The following is a 26,960-nucleotide window of genomic DNA, read 5'->3' on the forward strand; positions in this document are numbered from 1 at the left end:
AAGTCTCAGATACTTGTTCCAAGGAGAGCGGGTCCACTACCTCACCCATTAGCTCTGATAGTCTTCAGTTTACATTGGAATCCTGAATACCACTGGAGGAAGACCTCTGAAAATTATGGATGAACTTGGCATCAAGAGTGAGGGAAGACAGGCCAAAGGCAAAAGCTTCTTTCTTCTTCCAAGCTCATTTATATGGACTGCTGCCAGAAAGTATACCCATGATTTAGGTTGTATCTTCTCAGATCAAATAAAACATGAAAGAAAATCATTCACAGATGTGCCCAGCAGCGGCTCGGGATTTAATTGATCATACGTGTAATCAAGTAACCTTGACAAGCAAGGTTAGCCACCTTGTGGGCACACCTGCATGTGTGTGTGTGTGTAATTACTTTTAAAAAGAAGTGATGAAGTTGAGAGGAAAGGGAGCACAGGAGGAGAGGGACTGGTAGAAACTGGGTGGAACTGATGTAAATGTTGTACTCATGTAGATAAAGTTCAACAGTAAATAAAATGGATGTCAGAATCCACTTTAAAAATGTGTGGAAGAAGAGTAAGGAACAGTATAAGAAATTGTTTGTAAGGAGAAAAGGAAGGGAGAAATGCAATTAAAATACCATCTCAAAAATAAAGGCAAAAATTCACGTTGAAATATGAAAAAATACTTTGACACTTTAGTAATTTAACATTTGAGATGCAAACTTAATTGTGGCACTATTGAAATCATGGGAAAAAAGAAAATTAGAAGCAATTAACAATGTGCTTCAATTTGACAAGACACAAGAAATACCACCTTCTACGGTTCTGATGAGCACACTTGTAATTTGTTTATGGTTAGCTATTTATCATTTTAGTCTACAAATATGTTATGCACTTGCAGGTTAAATGTCATAATCAAAGTAGTCAACTTCACTTAGCGATCCTTAAATTAAAATTGACCTTCCTACTTATACCTTTTCAGATTAATATAGAATTAAACTAATGAGCAGAACCACATCATTCAAATATATAACAAGGATCAAAATATTTACTTATCAAATTCAAATATATTCAAGGCATCAGAATGATAACTAAAATTTGTTTATATGTGTAATGAGAAGCAATGAAAACCTTATCCTTCAGGAAGATTTTTTTCCCTTTTATGATATATTTCATGAAACTGGGATTTTATTAACATGTTTATTTTAAAAGACATATGCATTTATTTATATATTTAAATGTTTTATTTTACAAATGTCATACAATAAGTATTTTATTTACATTGGTTCCACAGCTCCCTATTTCTCTGTAATCCCTCTTGCGTTTCCCACAAACTTTTTTGAATTTATGAACTTCTAAAATTATTCCAATAAATGTGATGCATATATTTTTTACATATGCAACACAGAGTATTCAGAAATATAGAGGAAGAGAAAAGCCAACTGAGTTTGTTGTTGTCCATGTGTGTACATGGTTAGAAGTGACAGCTTGATATTGTGTAACCTCTATTAGGGCATCATCCCCTGGCAATACTTGCTATGCCTCCTTCAGAAGTTAATTTAAGTGACTGTGGCCCTTCATTTACAGGTCAAAACTCGGGATATCCCTATACAGATTAGTGTTTAAGTTGATTGTCATTGTGTAGGAATTTTTAAGGTGACCATGCTCTTCAGACTTTATGTATGCAAATTGCTTGTAACTATTTCAGCAGACATCTTGTCATCTGCCCTAATATCTTTCTGTCTCCTTTTGCCATGTTCTCTGAGCCTTATCTGTTAAGTACTGAGATGTACATTTATCAGTTGGTGCTGGGAATCACAGAGCTAGTTGTTCAATGTATAGTGACCAATTGTGGCTTTCTATAATAGTAAATTCCTCTGCTCAAGAATTTTCTTTGATGGAAGAAGGGAGATCTGGGTGTGACCTCATGCATGAAATCTCCTTGTTGCCAGTCTCTCATAGATAGGTATTTAGAAAATACCTTGGCTTCAAAATTGAAGTCAAGAGGTTTGTTACTTTGGAGAAGAGATTTTGCTTTTGTTTCCATAGAAAATGAGAGGCTGTGGATTTATTCAGAGTCAGCTTTGATCAAGGAAGACCACCTGTGAAATCTCTGGCAGAAATAGATGGCCCAGATGTCTGAGTTCTTCATCCAGAACAGGTTCAACACTGCTGCCTGAGATGATCAAGACTCATGGGATACTTCAGTCAGGACTTGATCATAATTCTAAATTTTCTTTAGGTCCCCATAAGATTATCAGCACCCCCAAACAGCTGGAAGTAGCCTGGAATACTATGCCCACATTCCCAAAAATGGACTATGGATATTTTCCTTTTTTTTTTTAAGAGAGGGAAGTGGTGCAGGAGAACTGTTTGTATTCTGTCAATCATGTTTTAAATAAATGCTGATTGGCCAGGCAGGAAATATAGGCTGGAAAACCAGACAGGAAGTAGAAATGATGTAATGAGATCAGGAGAATTCTGGGAAGGAGGAAGTTGATTCCTCCCACTCCTGCCGAGACCACCTAAGCATCAGGATGTTAGCTGCCAGCTTAAAAAAAAAAAGGTGCTGGGCCACATGGCTAACATAGATCAGAAAAATGGGTTAATCAAGATGTGAGAGTTAGCAAATGAGAGGCTAGAGCTAATGGGCCAATCAGCTTACAATTTATGGAGACCTGTGTGTGATTTTCTTTGGGGCTAAACAGTTGTGAGGTACCAAGCGGGACAAAAACCCTATCAACAAGCAGGCCTCCATTTGTGTTACACATTTCAAAAACACATATTTATGAGAATTATGAAATAACAGGCATTATTTAAAAATGTTTCCTAAACGTTCCTGAATCCCTAAGGGTCATGGGATCATAATGTCTCAGCTATCTGATATACATGAACAAAATCTCAGACTTGCCATAAAATTTCTCTGCATGGATTCAGCAGTCATATTTGTCTGTGTTTTAGAAAATAAATGCTAATGTGTTTCATATTTTCTCTATCATTTTCCATGAATGATGATGAATGCTTTATTGGCATTGTGATTGCCCATGCTTGTATTTAGTATCACTAGTATTTCACGTTGACTCTGACAATTTGAACATTTTTGCAGGCATAGAGCAGGTAGCAGGCAGAATGATTAAACTTGTTCAAGTAGCATTAATATTTGTGTAATGAAGCAGCATAATCTAGACAAATGACCTTCCTATGACATTTTAATAATCCAGGCAGATAACGAAAACAGGCCAAAGAAACAGTTAAACCCTCTACTGCAGCAAAATGCAAGCAGGAATGAAACTGATATGGGTTTCAAAATACCAGATGACTTCTTATAAAGAATTGTGTCTATTTAGAATAAAATGAGTTTGAATTAGTAACGATGCCGAATCATTTCCAACAGTTACTATAGCTGTTATCCCCTGTCAAACCTACGGTTCACCACATAATGTTTGATATATTGGTTATATTCATCTGATTCTATCCATAATACATATACTTGTGCAGGCTTACTGTTTTGTCATATTGCCTCTGTAATTGCTTACTCATTTCCAATATTTTTAAGCAGGTAGACTAATTTTAATTTTTAAATTAGATATAATTATAGTATTCCTAGCTTCTTTCCTTCCTCAAAACCCTAGAATATACCATGTCCTTCAAATTGGTACTTTCTTTCACTAATTATTATTGCACACACACATATATATAAATATATATTATTAAATATAACCTTTTCAGTCTCATAGTGCTATATGTGTGTATATTTTCAGAGAAGACTGTTTGGCTCTGGATGACCAATTGTTGTTATCTTGCCTGGAGAAAAAGTACCTCTCCTGCTTTTGTCTTTTCTAGTTGCCTGTAGCTCTTTATGTGCACTTGAGGTCCCAAAAACTTTTCCATGTTCACCTTGGGACATTCTGTGGTTGTGTTCTTTTTCAATTCACATCTGCAAGTCATGTTGATGATAGACCACTTTTAAGTAATATCTTTTAAAGATAATTAATATCTTTTGAATATACATCATTAGTAAACTCTGATGTCAGTGAAATAGGTAAGGCAGTAGTTTGAGAAATTACAAAATAATCTCATTTTCCCCTGACAAAAAGAGCATACAGGAAATTTTGTATTCTTATCATTGAGTTTAGTTTTCTTCTTAAAACTCTAATTAGATTGCTTTGGTTAAAGTGTTCTTGTTCTTGGTGTAATTATAAATGTCCATACTATATAAATGCCAACTCAGCTTGATATGACAGGAAGAAACTCCCAAGCAATAAATGAGTTTTTATCCATTCATTATTTCTCAAGTATTGGAGTTACAAAACTGATTATATCCAAGGGAATTACAGTCCTGGAAATAAAAAGGGCAAACACACAGGTTAATGAGAGATAAAGCACAGATGTCAGGTAAACGTTGTGGAATAACATGTAACTGAGAACCTACTGCTGATAGAAAAAAATTAACAGCATAATTGAAAATTCACAGAAAAAAATAGCATGTACCAAATACAGAAAACGTAAGGGATTACTATTTTTCACATATAATTCTCCAAAATCTCATTCGTTAATACCTTGCTCATCACACTACTCTTGTTTTTCTCTATGAAAAATCTTCTTCAGTTAAAAACATGAATGAACTATGTAGCATGGTTGGCACAGTTATCCAATCCTCTCAGTGAGACAGTGTATTGGGCTCTGGCTCCCTTTAGAATTAAGTTCAAATGGCCAAAGGACACTTAAGGTCATGCTCAACCTCCTTAGCGATCAGGGAAATGCAAATCAAAACAACTTTGAGATATCATCTTACACCTGTCAGAATGGCTAAAATCAAAAACACCAATGATAGCCTTTGCTGGAGAGGCTGTGGAGGAAGGGGTACCCTCATCCATTGCTGGTGGGAATGCAATCTTGTGCAACCACTTTGGAAATCAGTGTTTCGGTTTCTCAGGAAATTCGGGATCAACCTACCCCTGGACCCAGCAATACCACTCCTGGGAATACACCCAAGAGATGCCCTATCATATGACAAGAGCATTTGTTCAACCATGTTCATAGCAGTATTATTTGCAATAGCCAGAACCTGGAAACAACCTAGATGCCCCTCAATGGAAGAATGGATGAAGAAAGTGTGGAATATCTGCACATTAGAGTACTACGCTGCTGTAAAAAACAATGACTTCTCTAATTTTGCATGCAAATGGATGGAAATAGAAAACACTATTCTGAGTGAGGTAACCCAGACCCAAAAAGATGAATATGGGATGTCCTCACTCATAATTGGTTTCTAGCCATAAATAAGGGTCACGGAGTCTACAATTGGTGATCCTAAAGAAGCTAAATAAGAAGGTGAACCAAAGGAAAAACATATAGTTACCCTCTTGGCTATGGGAAGTAGACAAAATTGCCGGGGAGAAAATTGAGATCTTGGGGGTGGGGTGGGATGGGGGTAAGGGGAGATGGGGAGAGAAAAGGTAGAAGGGGAGGATGGGGGGAACTTGGGGAAAAAGGATGATCGGGATAAAGGAAGGTTGGATAGGGGAGCATGGAAGCACAATTCTTAGTTAAGGGAGCCACCTTAGGGTTGGCAAGAGACTTGAACCTAGAGTGGCTCCCAGGAGCCCAAGCCGAGGTCCCCAGTTAGTTCCTTGGGCAGCTGAGGATAGGGAACCTAAAATGACCCTATCCTATAGCAATACTGACGAATATCTTGCATATCATCCTAGAACCTTCATCTGGTGATGGATGGAGATAGAGACAGCGACCCACACTGGAGCACTGGACTGAGCTCCCAAGGTCCCAATGAAGAGCAGAAGGAGGGAAAACATGAGCAAAGAAGTCGGGACCACGAGGGGTGCACCCACCCACTGAGACAGTGGAGCTGACCTACTGGGAGCTCACCAAGGCCAGCTGGACTGTGACTGAAAAAGCATGGGTTAAAACTGGACTCTCTGAACATGAAGAACAATTAGGGCTGATGAGAAGCCAAGGACAATGGCACGGGGTTTTGATCCTACGCAATGTGCTGGCTTTGTGAGAGCCTAGCCAGTTTGGATGTTCACCTTCCTAGATATGGACAGAGGGGGGAGGACCTAGGACTTACCACAGGGCAGAGAACCCTGACTGCTCTTTGGACTGGAGGGGGAGGGGGAGAGGAGTGGAAGGAGGGGGAGAAGGATGGGAGGAGGGGGAGAACGGTGGGAGGAGGAGGAGGGAAATGGGAGGCTGGGAGGAGGTGGAAACTTGTTTTTTTTTTTTTCCTTTTCTCAATAAAAAAAAGAATTAATACGTAAGACACTCTCATAGAAGGAAACAAACTATGAAGAAAAGAGAAACTCCACGCAGGGAGAGCATGAGACTCTCAGTGATCTAGACATTGCTATATCTCTGATGATAATTCTGCACACCCAGTTCTCAAGTTTTAATGCTTGGAACTCACAGCTTTGTCATTTGATTTGATTATTATTGCATATGATAGCAAAAAAAGATGGTTATTGCCCTTCACAAATGACCTCCAACCAAAGATCAGTAGGAATAGGAGTATACTTCTGATTCTACCAAAGACACAAATAAGCATTCAAGTCTCTTGGGTTCTCCATCCCTAATATTATGCCTTCCTTTTACTCTTTCTTTCTACATCCTATTACCAGGACCCACTAAAAGCACCTCTTCAAGAAATGTGAATTCATCATTATTGTCAACATGTATTTTAGGGTGCTACTTGATTGAAGAGACAAAGTTAAGGTCATTTAGAGATACATATCATAAAAATAAAAAGGCAGACAAAAGTGTACATTGTAAGAATATCATTAATTCCTCAGCTTGTTTCCACCTAAGCCTAAATGTTCTGTTCTCTAACTTTAAGCCCAAAGAAGTATGATCTATTTAGATAGAGTTATGTATAAAGAGATGTACACTGTTGCCTGTAATAATACAAGACAATAGTCTGCAATGGTGGCACACATCTATAATCTATCTGATCAGTAAGGAGACGGAGGAAGAAAGATTGTGAGTTCAGGAACAATTTGCTCTATATTGCTGTCACAACCCACCTCCAATGACTGCAGATAAAGTTCATTGGCAGATTGCTTTTCTAGCTTCTACAAACCTTAGTTCAATCTCTATCACAAAAACCTACCAACCAAATAGGGGAAAAAAAAAACAGGTCACAGTAGAAAATAAAATTTTTCATTTGAATATTTTAATTTAAAATACATCTTGTTTTATTCAAATGTTTACACCTCATTTTTATAAGGTGACACATGTATCATTTATGTGTGCTATTTATAATTTCTCATCTACTGGAGAAAGTTTGAAAGAAGTATTATTTATTTAGAGCCTGTTATTAACACTTTACTATAAATACGAATCATTAAATTTACACGGAAGGTGTAAATCAGAGAAATTTTGTGCTTTGTTCTAGAAAGTATAACAACATGGTTGATGAGCAAAGGCAATATATTTTGGGTTTACATTAGTATCTAGGCCATAAGCTTTAGTGTTAGGGTAATTAAAATAGTTGTGGGTCACAGAAGGTATAACTATTGATTCTAACTCTTAAGAAAATGTCTAGATTGTCAAAATACTGTTAAGAATAATGTGCCTAAGATAACAAATATTTCAACTTTGTAGACAGTCTTTCCCAGATATGGGAATCACAGTATGAAAGAAAAACACCTTCGTTGGCTAATTTTTCATAGGTACTTAACTAGAGTAAGTGACGCCCAGATAACAAAGTGCTATTTTATATTATGTCTGACATACATTTCTACAATATATGGTGATCTGAATCAGTGAATAGTGAAAGTAAGATATATTTTCAGTGGGCATGGAAAGATAGTGTTATATTTGCTGAATAATAGCCTGAATTAGCTGGTTTTTCTGTCTTTGTGTGTCACAATATTAAAGTTTTATGTTTTGAGACACTCAACAGCACACTTCTGGGACTTCAGTTTCCAAGTACTTTGTAATTTGACTTAAGTTTCTTTATCATGATTCATCTTGCAGAATGCCTATGGAGGGAACTTTTTGCCGAAGCCATGGTGAGTTCTAATCAACCTATCATCTATCATCTATCATATGCTGTATCTATACATCTATTGAATTATCCATTTGTCATTTATCTATCATTTATCAATCACCTGTAGTTATCTGTTCTCTATCAATCTATCTTTTTGCAAACCTATCTTCTATAATTTCTTTGTTACTCTATATCTATGGTAAATGGTATTTCTAACTCATGTACTTTTGTGTTCTATAATTCCTTCACTGTAATATGGTAGTTTATCCACACACTCAAGCATCTTCCAGGAAAATACTGAACTGAAAGTCATAATATATACAAAAGAAGCTGGTGCAGATTTTCAAAAACCCTGTGCATGCTGCCCCAGTCTCTGTGAATTCATATGAAATTTAATCATGTTGATTTAGAGGGTCTTGTGTTCTTGGTGTCCTCTATTCCCTCTTTCTTACACTCTTTCTGCCTTCTCGTCTGCTGAGTTATTTGAGCTCTAAGGGTAGGGATTTGACTACATATACATTCCATTTAAGACTGAATGTTCCAAGGTCTCTAACTTTCTGCATAATGTCTGGCTTGGGTCTCTGTATGTTGTTGTCAACTGCTACAGGAGGAAGCTTCTCTGATGATGGCTGAGCAAGGCACTGATCTATGAGTATGGCAGAATATCATAAGAAGATATATTATTAGGGTTTTCTGTTTGTTTTTAGACCAGTAGTATTTTATTTTAGCCTACGTCCAAGGGCTATCTAGTATCTAATTCTTAAGAGAATTTTAGTGTTTCCACTGATTTTTAGAAATGATTTGAGGAAAAGTACAAGAAACTCATCTTTTAAATTGTGTTTTTTCTCTAAGCAGTCCATCTCACTATTGGATAGTGATGAGTGCAGTGCCACTGGCAGTCAGATCATAAGATATATAAGAATCGTATAACTATTCTTACAATAAATGTTCAGATGACCAAGGCATTATTTATAATGATGTGCTTAAAAATATCAGTTTTACATCCAGCACCTTTATGAAATGTTCTTAATCAGTAACGTTGCAGTTGTTGGCATAATTCTTTGTAATGTAGCTAAAGTTTTCTGATTTACAAGTGATTACAAAACCCTTTTATATTTCACACCTAGATCAGTGTTAAACTAAACTTGTTGCTAAATTAGTGCTTGTTGATGTAATAATGCATAATAAGTAATGATAAATTATCACTTCATAGATAAGAATATGATAGTTGTTAACAATTCCCTTTTGTGAAAAATGCCAATTTTTTAAACGATGAATAAAATAATGTGATTTAGGTTCATCCTAAGTGTGGCAAATACAACAGTTTCCTGAACTTCCAAAGAAAGGTGAGAGATATTAGTTCCTACTGGCATAAAGTTAATGAATCCTGCCACACAATCAGCTTCTGGAACTTTGTTCTTCCAAAAAACATCGGGTTACAGTACATTCCATTATTGACTTCCTTTGTAAGAGTGACCTCATTGTGTTATGTTGCATGGATGTCCAGAGACCTTAGAGGTATATTCTGTACTGAGTTCAAGTTAGCCTTAAGGAATGAGAACCCATAGATTTTGTTAATAACACTCAGCGGTACTGCAAACTGTCACACCTCTCTAAATAGGCCTATTGCCCTAGCTTTCTTCTCAAGTTTTATTACTACTTAATATATATATATTAAGTTCAGTCTTTCTTCAGACCCTGAGAAAGTAAATGAAACTATAAACAAATTAAAATTATCAAAAGCACATTGCAGTTTCAATTTTTTAAGATTTTATTTATTACAGACAAATATGTCTGAATTTCATTATTATGTTCCACAATTACTTATAATGAAAGAACACATATTTTAGCTGTGATGATTGCTCAGTGGTTAAAATATATTGATATTTTTCTAGAGGACCTAAGTTCAGTTCAGGTCCCAGCACCCATATCAGGCAGTTCAGTTTCCTGTAAACCCAGCTGCAGAGTATCTGAGACATTCTTTTGGACACTGTGTGTACCAACAAAAGTAACATATACTCAGGCAAACACACATAAGTGCAATAAAAACAATATAATTCTTAAAAATTAAAATAAAAGACATACATATTAAAATTATAGCAGAGATTATCGTTTGCTATAAAAATTATATGAAAGAATTAAGGTTAGTCAATATTCAAAAATCTAATTATTTTGTGACTGTTTAAATGACTGGTGAAGATAAATGCTCTTAAATGCTCTGTCAAACAATAGCTTCCGTTGGTGGGTGTAACTTGTTACCAACTATGACAAATGTTTACAATATAGACCCTTCAGTGAGTGACACTATGTACTCTGCTCAAACAATTTAAAAATTAAATCATGTTTCTGCAAACATTTTAAAATGTCCACAGGGCAAATTAATGCAGATAAGTTATGGGAGTACATTGTTTTAAATATCCAACTGCAATGCAAGTTGGCTGCTTTCAATATTAATTGAAAATGCATACATATTTGTAAGGTTGAGTGCTCACACTCATTCTGTCTGACTCTCCCACTGTTGATGAAACCCTGTATCTTCTTCCCAACTAGTTTTCCTCCTTCCTTCCTTTACTTCCTTTTTGCCTTCTGTTTGTAGGGTGGTTTGTTTTTTTTTTTTTTTTTTTTTTGGTATTCCTGCTTTATTCTTGTGAACCTACTAAATTTTATTAGTGTCCTGTATCTACACATGGATAGAGAATTACTTAGTGGAGCATAAGGAAAAATATTTATCTCAGTGAAGAGAATACCACCTCTCACCTGGAAATCATTAACATCTAATAGCAGTTCAGGTTGGAATAAGCTGTCATGGGCACCTTGCTCAGCCATGTGGAAAGCTGAATTGTAGCAGGTTTCCATAGCTGGTCTACCTTCATGACATCAACAGCTATGTTTTACCAGAAAAACATCATCTGGCATTATTTCTCCTCATTATCAGATTTTAAATATTTTCCATTCCCTCTTTTGAACTCTTATGTAAGCCTTGAGCTGTGTGTGTTACACACGTGTCCATTTTAGGGTGGATTAAGCTCTCAACAGATATTTATTCTCAATATTTTGAAAAGTTATATTTTTCTTCATTAGCCACCCCTCAAAGTTAACAGCAACTTCTCTGCCCAAGGCTAAGATTAACATTAACCCTCAGGCATAAACTGTAACATTTTATATTTAGAAGGCAGATTAATAGCCTGTCCATTTACTAAAACAGCAATAGTATGTTGCTATCTAGAGTCTATTGCGAGGTTTAGGTATTAGAAGGAGCATATAGTACTAGCTATGATTTCGCTTCTGAGGAATAGTACTCTAATCCAATCAGAAATATGATGCTTAACCTCCAAGCAGTCATATTACTGCTATTCCAGTGGGTATTTCATACCTGGAAGATTGGCATTATTAGATTAAAGGTATACAGCTGAATAAGAGTACTGATGCATTTTCTGTGCCAGTAGCCTGGATAACACCTCCCAGCACTATAATCTCAAAAGTTTTGGCCATCAAGGAGGACTCTCCAGCCTTGTTTCACATTAATTTTCTATATCTATAACAAAACTGCATGACAAATTCAGCAATAGAGTCTCACCTTTTTTTCCCAGTGGTCAATCAGGAAAAATGATTATGGCCTGTTTTGATCTGGGACATTCTAGGGCATCTCTGAGCAATTGTGCATGGGGAGTAATCCTGCACTTAACATTGGGATTTTCATTACAAAGTCTGTTACTGCCTGGAGCAGCATTAGGAACCACCATTGAAAATAATATTTCATGTAGAAGAGTAGTCAAACACTGAAACATGAGGCTTTACATGTATATATATATTAAGGACTAACATGGCTACATATTACCACAGATGAAATAGAGGCATGGGTACACATGTTATAGAGTAATTAAAAACTTTTGATTGGGTGTAAAAACTGCCTCAAGAAAAGTTAATGTTACCCATGGTTTTCTAGGTCACAGCCCCTAGAGGGAAATCTGTTTATTAAATGGGCATCTTAATGAACTGACCTTTAATTTCTCATTTTTATTTCCATAGCTCCCTGTATAGCTCAACTCTCATATTTTTCCCTTTGCCTAAATAACAAACAATATAGACACCCACAATTAGTCAACATGGGAGAATCAGAGACTAAGGGGTACTCATTCTCAATATGCCATCTAGATCATAATCCCTATCTGCACGTTTCAGAAAACATCATGGAAAAGGGGAGGAGAAAACTCCAAGAACAGGAGCAAGCAGTCATTTGCCCTGAAAGTAGTTAAATACATTGGCACAAATGAACTCACAGTAATTTGCACATTAGTATGCATGCACAGAACTGGTACAAGACAAACCATCTACAATATCAGCATAGATAGGAAAGAGATTCATGAAGTATCATCCTATCAGAGTAATTATTGGTGGCTGATGACTGCTATGCAGGATGTGCCCTTGGGTATCTGCAACTCTAGAGTTGTTGAGTAGATACAAGCCAGTCCTCGCATCTCCCACTGAACATAACCCTCTGATTTCATCATATGCAAATAGATACATGTACCTAAACACAGCCCACACAGATACAACACGTGAGCAAAAAATACACTGCAACATAAATATAATAGTAGAAATAAAAATCAGTCAAAATTTTGATGTGACACTGAACAGTATTAGCAATGTTATATGCCAGACATTGGCCAAGATTTTATTCTTTATTTAAAATAAACACTCACACACATCTACCTAATTACTATGAAGATTAAATGTTAATTTTAAAATATGATAAAATAATCTATATCTGTTCTTTTGAAACAAATTTCGTCATGAACCATTATTATTAAACAAATTATTTATACTTTATATTCTTCTATACTCATGGACACATAAAAATGTCTGAAGATAAACAAGCTGAAAATGGAAAAACTTTAATAAGCCCTGCTCAGGAGGTAGGAAAAGGTAACTTGGAAGTAGCATTTAAGATTATGACCTAATAAAGGAGTCAAACTATCAATATAATGCGTCCATATTTGGATGAGGAGTGGGAAGGCATTCAATATCCTTGATATGATTAGCTCAAAGGAATGTGGCTAATGAGGGGATCGTCAAGGCTTCAGATACCATGACAATCATTATGTTTTGTGTCCTACTCTTGGTTGTGTGAGAAGATATTTTCTGGAGAGAGATGACAAATATGTCTACTCAATCCAGAAATGGAGCCTGTGACATATCAAAGTGAAGAATAGATACTGCCAAAGTCCAACTTTGTGAACCAATGTGTATTATTGGGGTTACTTAAAAGAATATCGATGAGGGGTTACTTATTGAAGCAGACATGACACAAAGACAGCTGTCACCCAGCCTCGGGGACAGTTCACAACCTAAGATCCTAACACACATTTCCCAGCATGAAAGCATCTTAATAGGTTGGAGAGTCTCCTTTTCAAGTGGCATAATTGGTCTAGACCCTTTCCATTCAGATGGTTTAGTCACAGTCTTCTTTAAAGCTTGGTTTATCTAAGAGTTATGGTCAGCATAACCCTCAGTTGTCTTTCTTACTTTGGAAAGGAGGAATTTAGAGAATCTAATCAGTTTAAGAGACTTCCTGAACTATTTTGAGCTGTTTACCTTCTGTATTAAGGAGCTTCTCTGGGAGATAGAATGTTTCAATTTCAGAAGAATTTGCTGCACAACACTGTAATAATTCACAAAAGCACTTACAAGTTCCTGTAAGACTTTACCACCTATCTACACAGAACAGCAAAAATCTTTATAAATTCTACCAAGGTTAATATAACATGATAAATCTTTTATCACATATTCAATAGTAATAAATGCATATTTCATCATTATAGCCTAAAATACTTTTTTGTAAATCTTAAATGCAATATTTATTTGGAAAACCCTATGACATATAATTAACACATGTCATTTGGAATGTTCTCATTATTTCTTCCCTCCAATACTGAGTTACAGATATACAATAAGAACTTGTCAAGTTAGCTAGTTTTTATTGCTTCTTGCTATTGTTCATGAATAATATTTTCTTGTATCATAATCAAGGGGAAAGTGTTTAAGAAATTTGATTGCTCGTGAAGTTCCAACTGTGTGTTCCTAAACCAATTATTTTGCATTCTGATTTAAGTATTGTGACAAGTTGACAGTTGAAAGAAATTGTGGACGTGGCAGGGTAAGCAGGTCTATAAACCTTAGAACTTAGAAGTCGGGGGAGGATGTTTATGGGTACAAAGACAACCTTAATTACACAGTGAGATCCCATCTCTAAAACAAGAGTGGATCTGTGGCTCAGTGGCACAATATTCTTCTACCATACATAAAGCTGTGAATTCAACTCTGAGCACTGGAAAGATAAAAGGAAAAGTCTGACAGCTTAGCATGAAGGACTTTCGGACTGGAATTTTTCCTTATTTTAAAAAGATACATACATTCTATTGAAATAAAGAGCTTTCTCAATAAGCAAAAATTGTCTTTCTATATAATCTACATAATGGACAATTACCAAAATTTTAAAATACTGAGAAGATATATAATTATAGAAATGTTTATATTAATATTATTATAAATGAAAATAGTCCTAAGGCAAAGTCAAGTTGGTGAACTCCTTGTAGTACTCTCATAAGGAACTCAACCAATCCCCAGCACAAAGGTCAACTAAAAGCCAGGCTGTCGTATTTGCTCACTTGTAATCTCAGTCCTAAAAAGGCAGAATCAATCAGCTAGATCACTGTGACTCACTGCCAGGAAGTAATAATTACCTAATCAGTAAATTTCCAGGCTGTGAGAAACCCTGCCTCAAGAATAAGCTGAATGGTGCACTTAAGAAGAGCATTCAGAGCCAGGCAATGGTGGTGCACACCTTTAACCCTAGCACTTGGGAAGCAGAGACAGGCAGATCTCTATGAGTTCAAGGCCAGCCTGGTCTACAAGAGCTAGTTCCAGGACAGGCTCCAAAGCTACAGAGAAACTCTGTCTCAAAAAACAAAAACAACAACAAAAAAACATTCAGGGTTGAACTCTATCCCCAACAGGCATGGCTACCATGCATAAAACCAGAATACATGTGTACACACTTAACTATGCAATTGTATTAACATAAACAATAAACAATAAAGTGAAATAAAAAGCATCAGCATCAACGTATTGATAAATGTGACATTAAATGTTTCTATCATTCTAATCATAACAATTACATATTAGCAATAATTCTTAATAAACTCAACAAGGATTACTATGGTGTTGTTTAAGGTGTTTCTTTTAGCTAGTCTATTTTTCTTTATAACATATTTTCCTAATTGAGTTTAGTAGTGCACACTTTTAATCTCAGTATTGGATTTCTGTGATTTCAAGGCCACCGTGGCCTACATAGCAAGATCCAGAACATTCAGGGCTACATAGTAAAACCCGGTTGCAACCAACAAACAAACAAATAAATAAGTTTTCAAAAGTTGTTTTCCTGGCAGGTTCCGTGTAATAGTCTGCCATTTACTTCAAATAGTGAAGTTAATACTAAGTATTTATGTGATAGACTAAGAGTAGTGGGGGGGTCTCAAAGAGAAACTGAGTCCTTTGTTAAGTTCATCACTCTATCAGTCTTTAATTGCTTATATGATTATACTATTATTGAAAAAATAATTTAATTCTTGAAAAGCATGCTGTATCAGGGAAAGAAATTTTCGTTTGTTATTCCATTTTATAACATCTAATTATAAGCTAATGCCCCCAAGAAGATGAAATAAGGTTTATAATAATTTTTGTGTCATTAAAAGAAATTATTTCAAATGAGATTTTATTTGTGGTGTATATATTTTGCTGTTGCCATTGTTTCCCTTATATATCTGTAAAATTCTACTGAAGAAAGCATTTTTTTCAAGTGTTAGATTATATTTCTAATTAAAATACATTCACACAGCACAGAATTAACGAAGGGTAACATATTAATACAAATTTAATTATGATAATTGAATGCCATTGTCTTTTCTTAGTGCTTTGTAGAGTCATGGAGAAAAGAAAAGGTTACCATGTGTTTGTAACATTCAGTCAATTCATGAATCTATTTATGCAACTGGCCAAGATTCATTGCAGATTTGAAGATTAAATTAGTCTTGAATTTGCAATACAAATTTGATATAGATGTTGTATGTACTACAGTAGAAGAAACTATAAATTTTTTATGCAATGTAATAAAATCATAAATATGGAAGTTTCAGCTTAATTACATTAATGTGTTTAAAGTCAATCACAAGTGTTTTTTATTCAAATTATATTCAAAAGTGATTTTTAATAAGAAAACTTACAATGATTTGCAATTCCTTGATAAAACTCAGTAATGAAAGTAAGTGACTGAAAAAGAGATTTGTACATAATCTTTGCTATTTATCTATTATCCGAGTTTATTTTGATATATTGACCTTTCACTTCTCCTACTATTACTATTATCTTTAATAGAAAATACTGACTTTCACAGTGGGAGTTCATAGTTCATTGATTATCCCAAACATTTGTACTGTTTCAGACAAGTCAAAGACATCATTAAGGAAAGCCATGTTTGCAATAAATATTTTCCAATTTTACTTCTAATTTATCATATATTGTTCACCAAATGTAATTTATTATACAGCAAAACAAAAGGCTACATTTATGCAAGTGTTAATGTATGAGTGACTATAATCTACTTTAATTATACTACCTATAATAAAGCTGATTAAGAGGGATTTTACATCTTAGCATATATGGAACTTGCTGAGTTCCCGATAGAACATCCCCATTGTCTCAGTGTGTGGGTGCACCCCTCACGGTCCTGAGTACCTTGCTCATGCTCTCTCTCCTTCTGCTCCTGATTTGGACCTTGGGGTTTCAGTCCGGTGCTCCAATGTGGGACTCTGTCTCTGTCTCCTTTCATCGCCTGATGAAGGTTAATATCCAGGAGGATGACTACATGTTTTTCTTTGGGTTCACCTTCTTATTTAGCTTCTCTAGGATCACAAATTATAGGCGCAATGTCCTTTATTTATGGCTAGAAACCAATTATGAGTGAGTACATCCCATGTTCCTCTTTTTGGGTCTGGCTTACCTCACTCAGGATAGTGTTTTCTATTTCCGTCCATTTGCATGCAACGGGAACTCACCAAGGCCAGCTGGACTGGGTCTGAAAAAGCATGAGATAAAACCGGACTCACTGAACATAGCAGACAATGAGGACTGCTGAGAAGTCAAGAACAATGGCACTGGGTTTTGATCCTACTGCACGTACGGGCTTTGTGGGAGCCTAGGCTGTTTGGATGCTCACCTTACTAGACCTGGAAGGAGGTGGGAGGTCCTTGGGCTTCCCACAAGGCAGGGAACTCGGACTGCTCTTCAGGCTGATGAGGGAGGGGGACTTGATCGGGGGAGGAGGAGGGAAATGGGAGGCGGTGGCGAGGAGGAGACAGAAATCTTTAATAAATAAATAATAAAAAATATGGAAGTTGCTGACATATAAATTAAATAGTCCTTAAGCCAAGCATTCTGATCCATGACTATAATTTTTGTACTTTTGGAGATGGAGACAGAAGAATCAGGAATTCAAGACTATCCCAGGCTATGTGATGAGCTTGAGGCCAACATGATTTCAAGGGACTCTGTATCAAAATAGTAATAAAGAATAAACAGAGGATACGTGCTGGTGTTGTACATCTTTAATACCAGCACTCGGGAGGAAGAGGCAGGTGGAGCTCCATGAGTTCAAGGTCAGTCTGGACTATGGAGCAAGTTCCAGAATGGCTAAGACTTTTACACAGAGAAACCCTTTCTTGAAAAACAAGGAAAAAAAAAACAGAAACAAAGAAGAAGAATAAACAGACAAATAACTAAATGGAAGAGTTCCTATGATGTGTCTGAAAATCACAGGGAAGTATTAAGTTGAAAGATATTTAAATATCATAAGGTGATATAATCTCTTTTATCATTGTATTACTGGTTGTTGGCTTTTTGTTTGTTTCACTTTTTGTTTTGTTACGTTTTTGAAAACAGTAAACAAAGTATTCCTGGTACTAGAAAATTGGCCACTTCCCTAGGGCTAATGCAACAATAAATATTAGAACATAATCTGCTACTTGCATTTTCTTTTTTACTGTTTTATTGAAGTATATATTTTATTGTCTTCAATTATAATTTCCATTTTATGCAAAGGAAGGATTCCTTGATGAGTGGGTCTTAAACCCTGTTCGATGCCTATATAGTCTTCCAGCTACAATAATTATTGGCATGAAAAATTATGCACTCTAGTGCAATAGTGATAGCAAAAACACGGAAATAATTGACTATACTTTCTTGGATCCAAGTCCTTTTACACAGGTTGAAACCCATACCTCTCACTATTATTGAGCTAGACAGGTCATAGAACTCAGGAAAGAACCTTCTATTACTGTGCTGCTAAACAGCCACAGTACTAAGCTGCCTCCCAAAGACTTATTGTAATTGCATATAACAATGCATGTCTCATTTTATGAGAGAACTGCATTTTCTGTATATGGTAATTAACAGTGACACACATCTAGCCAAAGTGGAGAGAATAGAGAACTGTAGAATAACAAGTTATCAAGAAAACAAGTATTCTACAGCCTCCACCCAATGCTCAGGGATGATGGTGGAAGAGAGAGTAAATGAGCATGTGAGATAGAGACAGTGGATGACTACAAGGAAACACCTTTGGAATATGGCAAGGCAGTTACATATATGAATTATCAGAAATAGACACAGAAAACCTATGCATGCCCAAGCTATATCAAATTGTGGCAAGTAGAGAAGAATTCAAAGAACTGAACACACAGTCTTACTGTAGACTGTACATGGAGCCACCGGTAATTTTTAGCTACTAAGAGAGAAATAATAAGTTTTTTTTTTACAGTGTAGCTCCTTTTAAACCAACCATTTCAAGCAGAAGACCATGCATGTATTAATTGGAAATATTTTATATTAATACATTAAAATGAATATTTAATATTAAAAAAACATGAAACTGGAGATGAGGTATTTAATATTTTTTGTTTTCTTCTTTAAATTTGGAGCTTATTATACATTGCAGTGCTTTACATTTTACCTGTAGTATGCATATGAGTTACATTTAATTTCAATCCTATGTTTTATCAGATGGGCATACAATAATTTAATAATACTCTTAAATATATGCAAATATATACTTTATTTTCATCAACAACTATCAATAGTCTTTAATAACTGTTCTAGGAGCTTTTAAGTTAGAGTTTATGTTGTTTAATAGAATGAACTTGAAAAGACTAAGTGTACAGTCACATTTCAGGGTTACTTTGGATGCTATCTACAAAGCACAGATGTGTAAATCTGCTCAACAAATATCAGGGTTTCTTCTGCTAAGAGCAACTGTGTTGTAATGAGGGCGGTGGGCTACGTTCCAGGCACCCGGCTGCCCACACGGCTAGCTTTATACCCGAAATAATTACACGGAAACTGTATTCTTTTAAACACTGCCTGGCCCATTAGTTATAGCCTCTTATTGGCTAGCTCTTACATATTGATCTAACCCATTTCTAATAATGTGTGTAGCACATGAGGTGGCTTACCAGGGAAGATTTTAACCTGCATCTGTCTGGAGTGGGAGAATCATAGCAACTCCTGACTCGGCTTCTTTCTCCCTGCATTCTGTTCTGTTTACTCTGCCTATCTAAATTCTACCCTATCAGAGGGCTAAGCAGTTTCTTTATTAGTTAAACAATGAAAGCAACAGATAGATACAAGACCCACCTCCATCACAACTGAAATGCAGCTTAAAGTTATTTAAACAAAATTAAGAGATACTATTCTGAAACACATTGTCTGAGTTTCTTTTCTTCTCACCTCCTTTGTTTTGTCTCTTATATTTTGCTTTTCTTCATCTCCTCCTCTCAGGCCTCCTTCCTACTCCCTCCTATTATTCTCTTTCCTTTATGTTTTGTTTTTATCAATTATTAAAGCCAGGACTTAATGCTTTTAAGCACACACTTTAATACTGAGGTACACTCAAACCAGATACTTATTTAAATTATTTTTTTAATTTCAAATAATTAAACAATTATTTCTGAAAAGAAGAAAATATTTATATTTTATGCTAAAATAAATAATAAATATTGTGACAGATGTTTATACTATTAGAACTGTAAGATAGGTCACCATAGCATTTTTAGATTATTGCTAACAATTTCCTTACTATGTTTTCTTTTGGAATTTTTCATCCACAGACTCAATCTTCACTGTCTTTAAAAATGACAGTATCTAGATTCAGTAGGCCTTGAATGCAGAGTTATTTGGAGTACACTATACCTCTTTATTTCTGTGATATATAGCTCCCTAATATACTTAAACATGGGGTTTTAATTTAGTCATGCCTGGGTACAGCCATTTCATAGTAAATTTCTGTTTCATAAATAATTTCATTGGTTCACACACACAAACACATATCAACTTTGTAGAAATATTCTATGATATTAAATTTGTTTAAATTATGAAATACACATTTTTATTTTTAAATAAATAACAAACCATGTGTCTTTTGATTACATGATGAAACAGATGGTAAAAATACATATGAACTAGATTATTGCATAAATAATTTTAATTTTTTATATCTTTTCTTATTTTTTCTTTTGTCTCTCTTCGTTCAAGTTCTGAGATAATAGGCAAAGATTACCACACTGCATTTAGACAATGCTAGAAGTGGAACATAGAATTTTGTCCATGCAGGGCAACTAAATATTGAAAACACAGTATTTTGCAGTAATAAAGTATAAAACATATATGGATATAGAAGAACATATATGAAAAAGAAAAATAATCAACAGAAATTTGCCTAAACTAAAACATAGGATCACAGAGAACAAAATAAACTTGTTATTCATTTGCAAAATCTCTTACACTTGGCAATACAAAACAAAACTGGAAAATATGAGATTCCCATATATTCTTTTTGTTGTTGAATTTATACATCAAAATGTGAAAATGGGTAAATTAATGAAAGTTTGATTTTGCATATATATGTATGTATACACATATATATCAGCTGTCGTGTTTTAAAATAACCTTTTTAATTACTATTTAAATATAAAGTTTTTGATTACATATTCAATAACAATTATTCAGAATAACAGTTGGAGAATATGTGATTTATGCACATGTATTGTCAAGCTGTGAATTTTGGACAGGATATTTTTACTGCAAATGTGCAAAACGAAATTGAGTCACTAAAATAGAACGGGTATTGTTTAATTCATCAGTGTAAAAAAATGTTATTATCACCAAATGTGCAAATAAGAAATTAGTTTTAATCTAATAAATATTTTAAATAAGAAAACTTATGTTAATGCACATACAGTAGATTAAAAAACCATTTTAGCTTTGTTATAGGATTATGTATGATGTTCATGATGAATTTCCTCAGTAACTGTGTGGGAAGTGTTTGTGGGTATAGAGTTACTGTGTAAGGGTGTCCACTGTGAAAATATCTCCATGTGGATTCTTCTAGGAAACCAAGAATGATCAGATAAATTTCATTCAGTTTAGAGCACATATACGCTTCAGATAAATATTTAACTTTAATGAGGCATTTGAAGTTCATCTAAGATTTCATTGTGAATAACTGTATTTAGAAAGACCATAAAACCTGGTGAGCATGCCTTTGGGAAAATAAATTTCATAGTAAGAATCAGGCTAACCAAGATAAATAGCAAAAAACTTTTTCAAAACAAACAAACAAAAATAACCCCAGAAGTAAAAACATAAACAATATAAAACTCTTCTGTAAAACTATTGGAACTATAATAATTGCCTCAGCTATGATTCAAATAATTATTAATTCATGCTTTTAAGTACTTGTACTAAGTTATTTTGTGGATTATTATAGTGATGAACAATATGACAGAATTGGCATTCATGTGTATATTTTATTAAAATTTGTACAAACTTAAAATCAAATTTTGAATTTTGTATCTCAATAAAAGGTTTAAATTTTCAATGATGTAAATTCAACATTAAAATACTATTATGATGATACAAAACATATATTTGAACAAATCACAGACTTAGTAGTCAATACAAGTAAAAGGATATCATTCTTCTTAGAGACCCAGAAATAATTGTTATAATTAATTGTGTGACAAAGTAATGTTGATTTTTTTAATAAAAGAATATAACATTGAGAAATAAGATTATCTTTAGACAACAAAGTTTTAAAGGTAAATACAATTTAGGTAATAGAAATTATAAAGGGCTTAGAAAAATTTGAATGTTGAAAACAATATAACAAAAACATTTTTTTGAAACTTAGATTTGTAAAATTACTAACAGCCCAGATTGCTAATGTAAAATAATTTGCTAGCTCTCATTCACTGAAGTCATTTTATGAATCTAATAATACGGCATTTACAAAGGAAATGTCATCTAAGTTGCCATAGGTTATGAGACCACTAAAATTTCTGATCCTTGTGTTACCCTCAGGGTAGAAAATCATCAAAAGGCAACTAGAAAATTCAATGTCAACAAGATATAACACAGTCCACAGGGAATCTGACACAACAAATGAACAATTGGGTAGGACTAGCAGATGTTTCCCCACAGGGACAATTACAGAGCCATAATTAAAGATCAAGATGGAATCTAGAAAAGGAAATAGAAACATTAACTGGAGGAGGAAATTAAGAGAAGATGGAACCACACACAGTCACCATTCCACAGCTGGCAGCATAGCCATATTCATAACCAAAAAGAACAGATAGACCCATAAGAAACTAAGTAAGAACATGTGTGCACAGAAATTGCTGCTGTAGAACAAAACCACAATTGTGAAATGTAATCTCTACAAGGTTCTCATTCTGTCCATTGATGATTTGGTTTTATTTTCTCCTGATGGTCATTGTCAATGGCCTTTCACTCTTCCTATTGATTATTATAATGGGAAGAAATCCGTACTGCATGATTTGTATTTGATATGACATTGAAATTATGGTGTTCCGATGCATTTGTGTTTGAGTCTGTAATGTAATCACTGAGCCTTTCAGTATACATGGTTTAAAGTGGATACGTTATTCTTAAAAAATCAATTAATTTTTTATATAATTTATCATAGTTATAAGAAACTATCAATAATCGTAAAACTGATGGTGTTTTTTAGACTTTTGTACTCATAAGATTTTGTATATTCTACTTCAAATTTTAAGTTTCCAATTTATTTGAAGAAAATTCTCAATATAAGTAGGATTAATTTAACAGGCATATACAAAATTAAAACGAATTGCTTAGACATTTTATTGTCGCTTTGGTTACAAACTTTTCTGTGTCAAACAAGATGCTTTTAAAAACAGGGTCTTAAAATTTTTAAATAGCATATTATTTAGCAAAAAGGAAATAGTGGGTGAAAGTTTGGTAAAGGGAAGAAAAAAGGAAAGAAGGAAGGTTGAAGAATTTCATAGTATATCACCCCTTGAGGTCCCATTGTCTATATATATATCACCTGTAAAGGAAATTTAGTGATAAACCTGGAGTCCACATCTCTTCAAATGGATAACTGATAAAATTTTCTATTTTATTATTCATCAACTATGTGAGCTGACATGCTAAGAAATCTTTCCATTTATGTCAAAGTGGCTCAAGCTACTATTTTATACGCCAGTTGCTGGTCAACCTTCAAAGACTGACCTTTATCACAATGGAGACTGATTTTCAGATGATTGGATAAAGCTGATGGGATGGCTTTCACCTGTATTTTCTTTCAGTTTTTGTTAAATTTGACATTGAGAGTATAAATGTTTTTAACTGAAGTGGAATTATATCATTTCCCTCTGCCTTTGCTCCCTCTAGCACCTCCAAGCACTTCTTCATTGAACCCATCTAATTCCTCACTATTAGACGAAAGTCTTTTTTATTATTATTTTATTTGTTTCATTTGTTTGGGCTTGTGTATTGTGTGAGTGTTTAGAAAAACACATATTTATTTGTAACCTAATGTGTCGAATTTTGTGGATGGTGTGTATAAGGTCAAGGTTGAATACTTTACCTAGGACAACTAAGTAAAGTGACCCATTCCCAAGAGAGAATAATTCTTCTTTCATCTGTATTCATTAACTGCCTGTAATTTTTGTCTAGAGCTGAGAAATCATGAAAATTTCCCTCTTAACATTATAATGTTCTTTGAAATTGTCATTGTTCTTGTCCTGTTTATTCAGTCATTTCAAGGAAAGACTGTTTCACAGCAGATTTTCTGGTATTCTGTCTCTTATTATCCTTTTCACCCTTCTTCCTGCTGTAGCAACTCCTTCAGCAATAGCCTTATCAGCAATATCTTAAAAGATATTGGCCAATTCAAGTGTGGGCTCATGTACTACATATTCAGATTTAAAGTATGTGAAAGTCTCTTTGATGTTGGATTCATTTCTGGTTCCCAGCACACACAGAGGACTGCGGATGGCTACCTTTTCTGTGAGTTCATCCCCAAATAAATAAACCTTTGCTATATTCCATTCTGGGCTATTGTGGAAATCTCTCATACTGTAACATCTTCTAAGCTGTATATATAGGATCTTAGATAAAGAATACAGTATGGAATTATGGTGGTTTAATAAATTGTAGTAAATTGTTTTCTAAGGTCCATAACCTTACTAGACCCATGAAAATGACTATGTTTATTGTATCAGATATGATTTTTTTCCCTACAGAACAAGTTTTAAGTCCAATTAGACAGCTGTTGATTATCACTAACATTTGAGTGCTCTATCTTGCACCTTTATAGCCATGCTGGTAATTGTCATATATGTTAGAACTCAATAGAACTGTATAATTGTCCCCCTCCCTTCTCAATTTGCATAGTATTTTATGAAGTTAGAACTTGGGAAGAGCTGGATAGATCCAGCTCAAACTGGCTCCAATGCTTTGTCCTTAGTAATACTGCCTTCAATAATAGGGGCTAGCCAAGAACAACCAATGGCTACATTTACATACCAAGAATAGACATAATTTTCACAAACCAGTTCACATTCACAAGTAATGACAACATGCTTACAACAACAGGTGATTGAAATTAAAGAAGAGTTTTCACTATTTATGAACACCAAAGTGGCATCCGAATTTCTCCCAAATATTTTATATTTCTCATTAACATAAAATGAAATGTCAATTTAAGATTTGAATATAACTTCCAAAAAGGTAGCTCAGACAAAAAGGGCTATCTATTCTAAGTTATTTATCCTATAATAGATAATTTATAAACCCTAATACAATTAAATGTTTAATTTCTGAAGAGCACTTTAGAAAAAGAGCAATGAGAAAACAAACTTAAGGAAATGTTAGGAAAGCAGCGAAATCATGAACTCTAACATTAATTGCTAGTGAAAGGAGGCTACTACCAATAGGCCATTTTATCTTATTATTCCTCTTCCTCATATAGATACATTAAATAAATATCAGTATTTTGATTTTGCTATTAAAATATTAACAAATCAAACATTTGTGAAGATTCCCCTGAAAATTTATTGAGGCAGAATGGTCATTAATTATTACTTTAATGTTCAGATGACATTTCATGTTTGAAATTACAGTCCAAATGAGAATATTTTTCAAAGAACTGAGGACACTAATCTTGGCAGAAATTTAGAAATTCAAGGAAAAAATGCATGATGAATGAAGCTTATAGTGTTGATAAAAGAGAGAGTGTGTGCTGGGCAGATTACAGGTCAATCTGTGTATTACACTGGTCTCTTTAAGCAGCCAAGTGAAGCAGCCTGAGAAATCAGGCCAGGTCCTCCCAGGAACTCCAGCCCTCGAATAGACAGTTAAGATGCTATTCTAGGCTGCGATTTTTAGACCTCAATTTATGATCCTACCTAGTACTTGTTCCTCCGTGTTTCTTGTCATTTGTGTTAAAACCCAGGCTAAATCAAATGCTGTGAAACTTGCTGCTACTGCTGGAAAGGTTGTAAAAATAAGATGTTTTCGTTTGGTCAGGAGATTTCTCTGACAGCTCTCTCCTCGGGGCCTCCCCAGTCATCTTGTCCACGATGAACATTCTCTAGATCTTGTTGTAAACTCTCCCTTTAAAAATGATTCCTCTCCGGGTTTTGCAGTAAAGTCCCTCTTTTCTGGTAAGTCCCTGTTATTCTATTTTTAATGTGTTTTACTGTTCCTTTTGACTGGTCTCCACTCATAGTCTTGACAAAACTTAGTTCTGTGTCAGTGTCTTTGTAACTGGCCAGACAAAAATGAGGATTATCTGTAGAAATACTCATATCTTTAAATTTGACTCTCACACCATTGAAACAATGGATTCAAAGAAATGTCAATTTCTCCAGTGAAGGAGAAAGGTGTCCGCCAGAGGGCAAGTTATACTCTGGAAACAGATTTCACATAGTTCTGCATTATGAGAATAAAACCCAGATAATGATGGGATGGTGATGTTCAGAACCACACATTGACTGGGACTGCTCAGAAGTACAAATATTTGACATGTAAGGACGTCAAAGACAGCCCTTAGGGTTTTTCTTAGTTTCTTTCTCCCTCTTTCCAATATTGAAACTTAGAGTAAGGACCCTCATTTCTGCTTTGCACTTTGGGTGTGGGTATTTCTACTGGATTGTTGAGGATGGATGTCTGGGTTTCATCTGCAGCACAACCTGTGTGCACAAGTTGCATAATAGTTTCATGAACCTACTGCCTGTACTGATTCATTTTCTCTACTTCACAAGAGTTTGACTTTGTAGACTAAGGCATAATATCATATATCAGGTATTCTACAGATTGTTTAAACCTCAGCTCAAATTTTTTCAATGTTACTTGAATTTTTTTTTACCTAACTGCATGAAATATACTGATGCTTTTTATTCTTTTATATTCTTCTTTTATTTTTTAGTGAGGGTGATATTGACCTGAATAAGTAAAGTTAGAGTTCTTCCACATACAGCTGACTAGTTACCAAAACAAAATCCAAAACCTACTCTATCAAGTGCATGGTCTGGGAAAG

Source organism: Microtus pennsylvanicus, chromosome 14, assembly GCF_037038515.1.
Source record: "Microtus pennsylvanicus isolate mMicPen1 chromosome 14, mMicPen1.hap1, whole genome shotgun sequence".
Taxonomy (NCBI): domain Eukaryota; kingdom Metazoa; phylum Chordata; class Mammalia; order Rodentia; family Cricetidae; genus Microtus; species Microtus pennsylvanicus.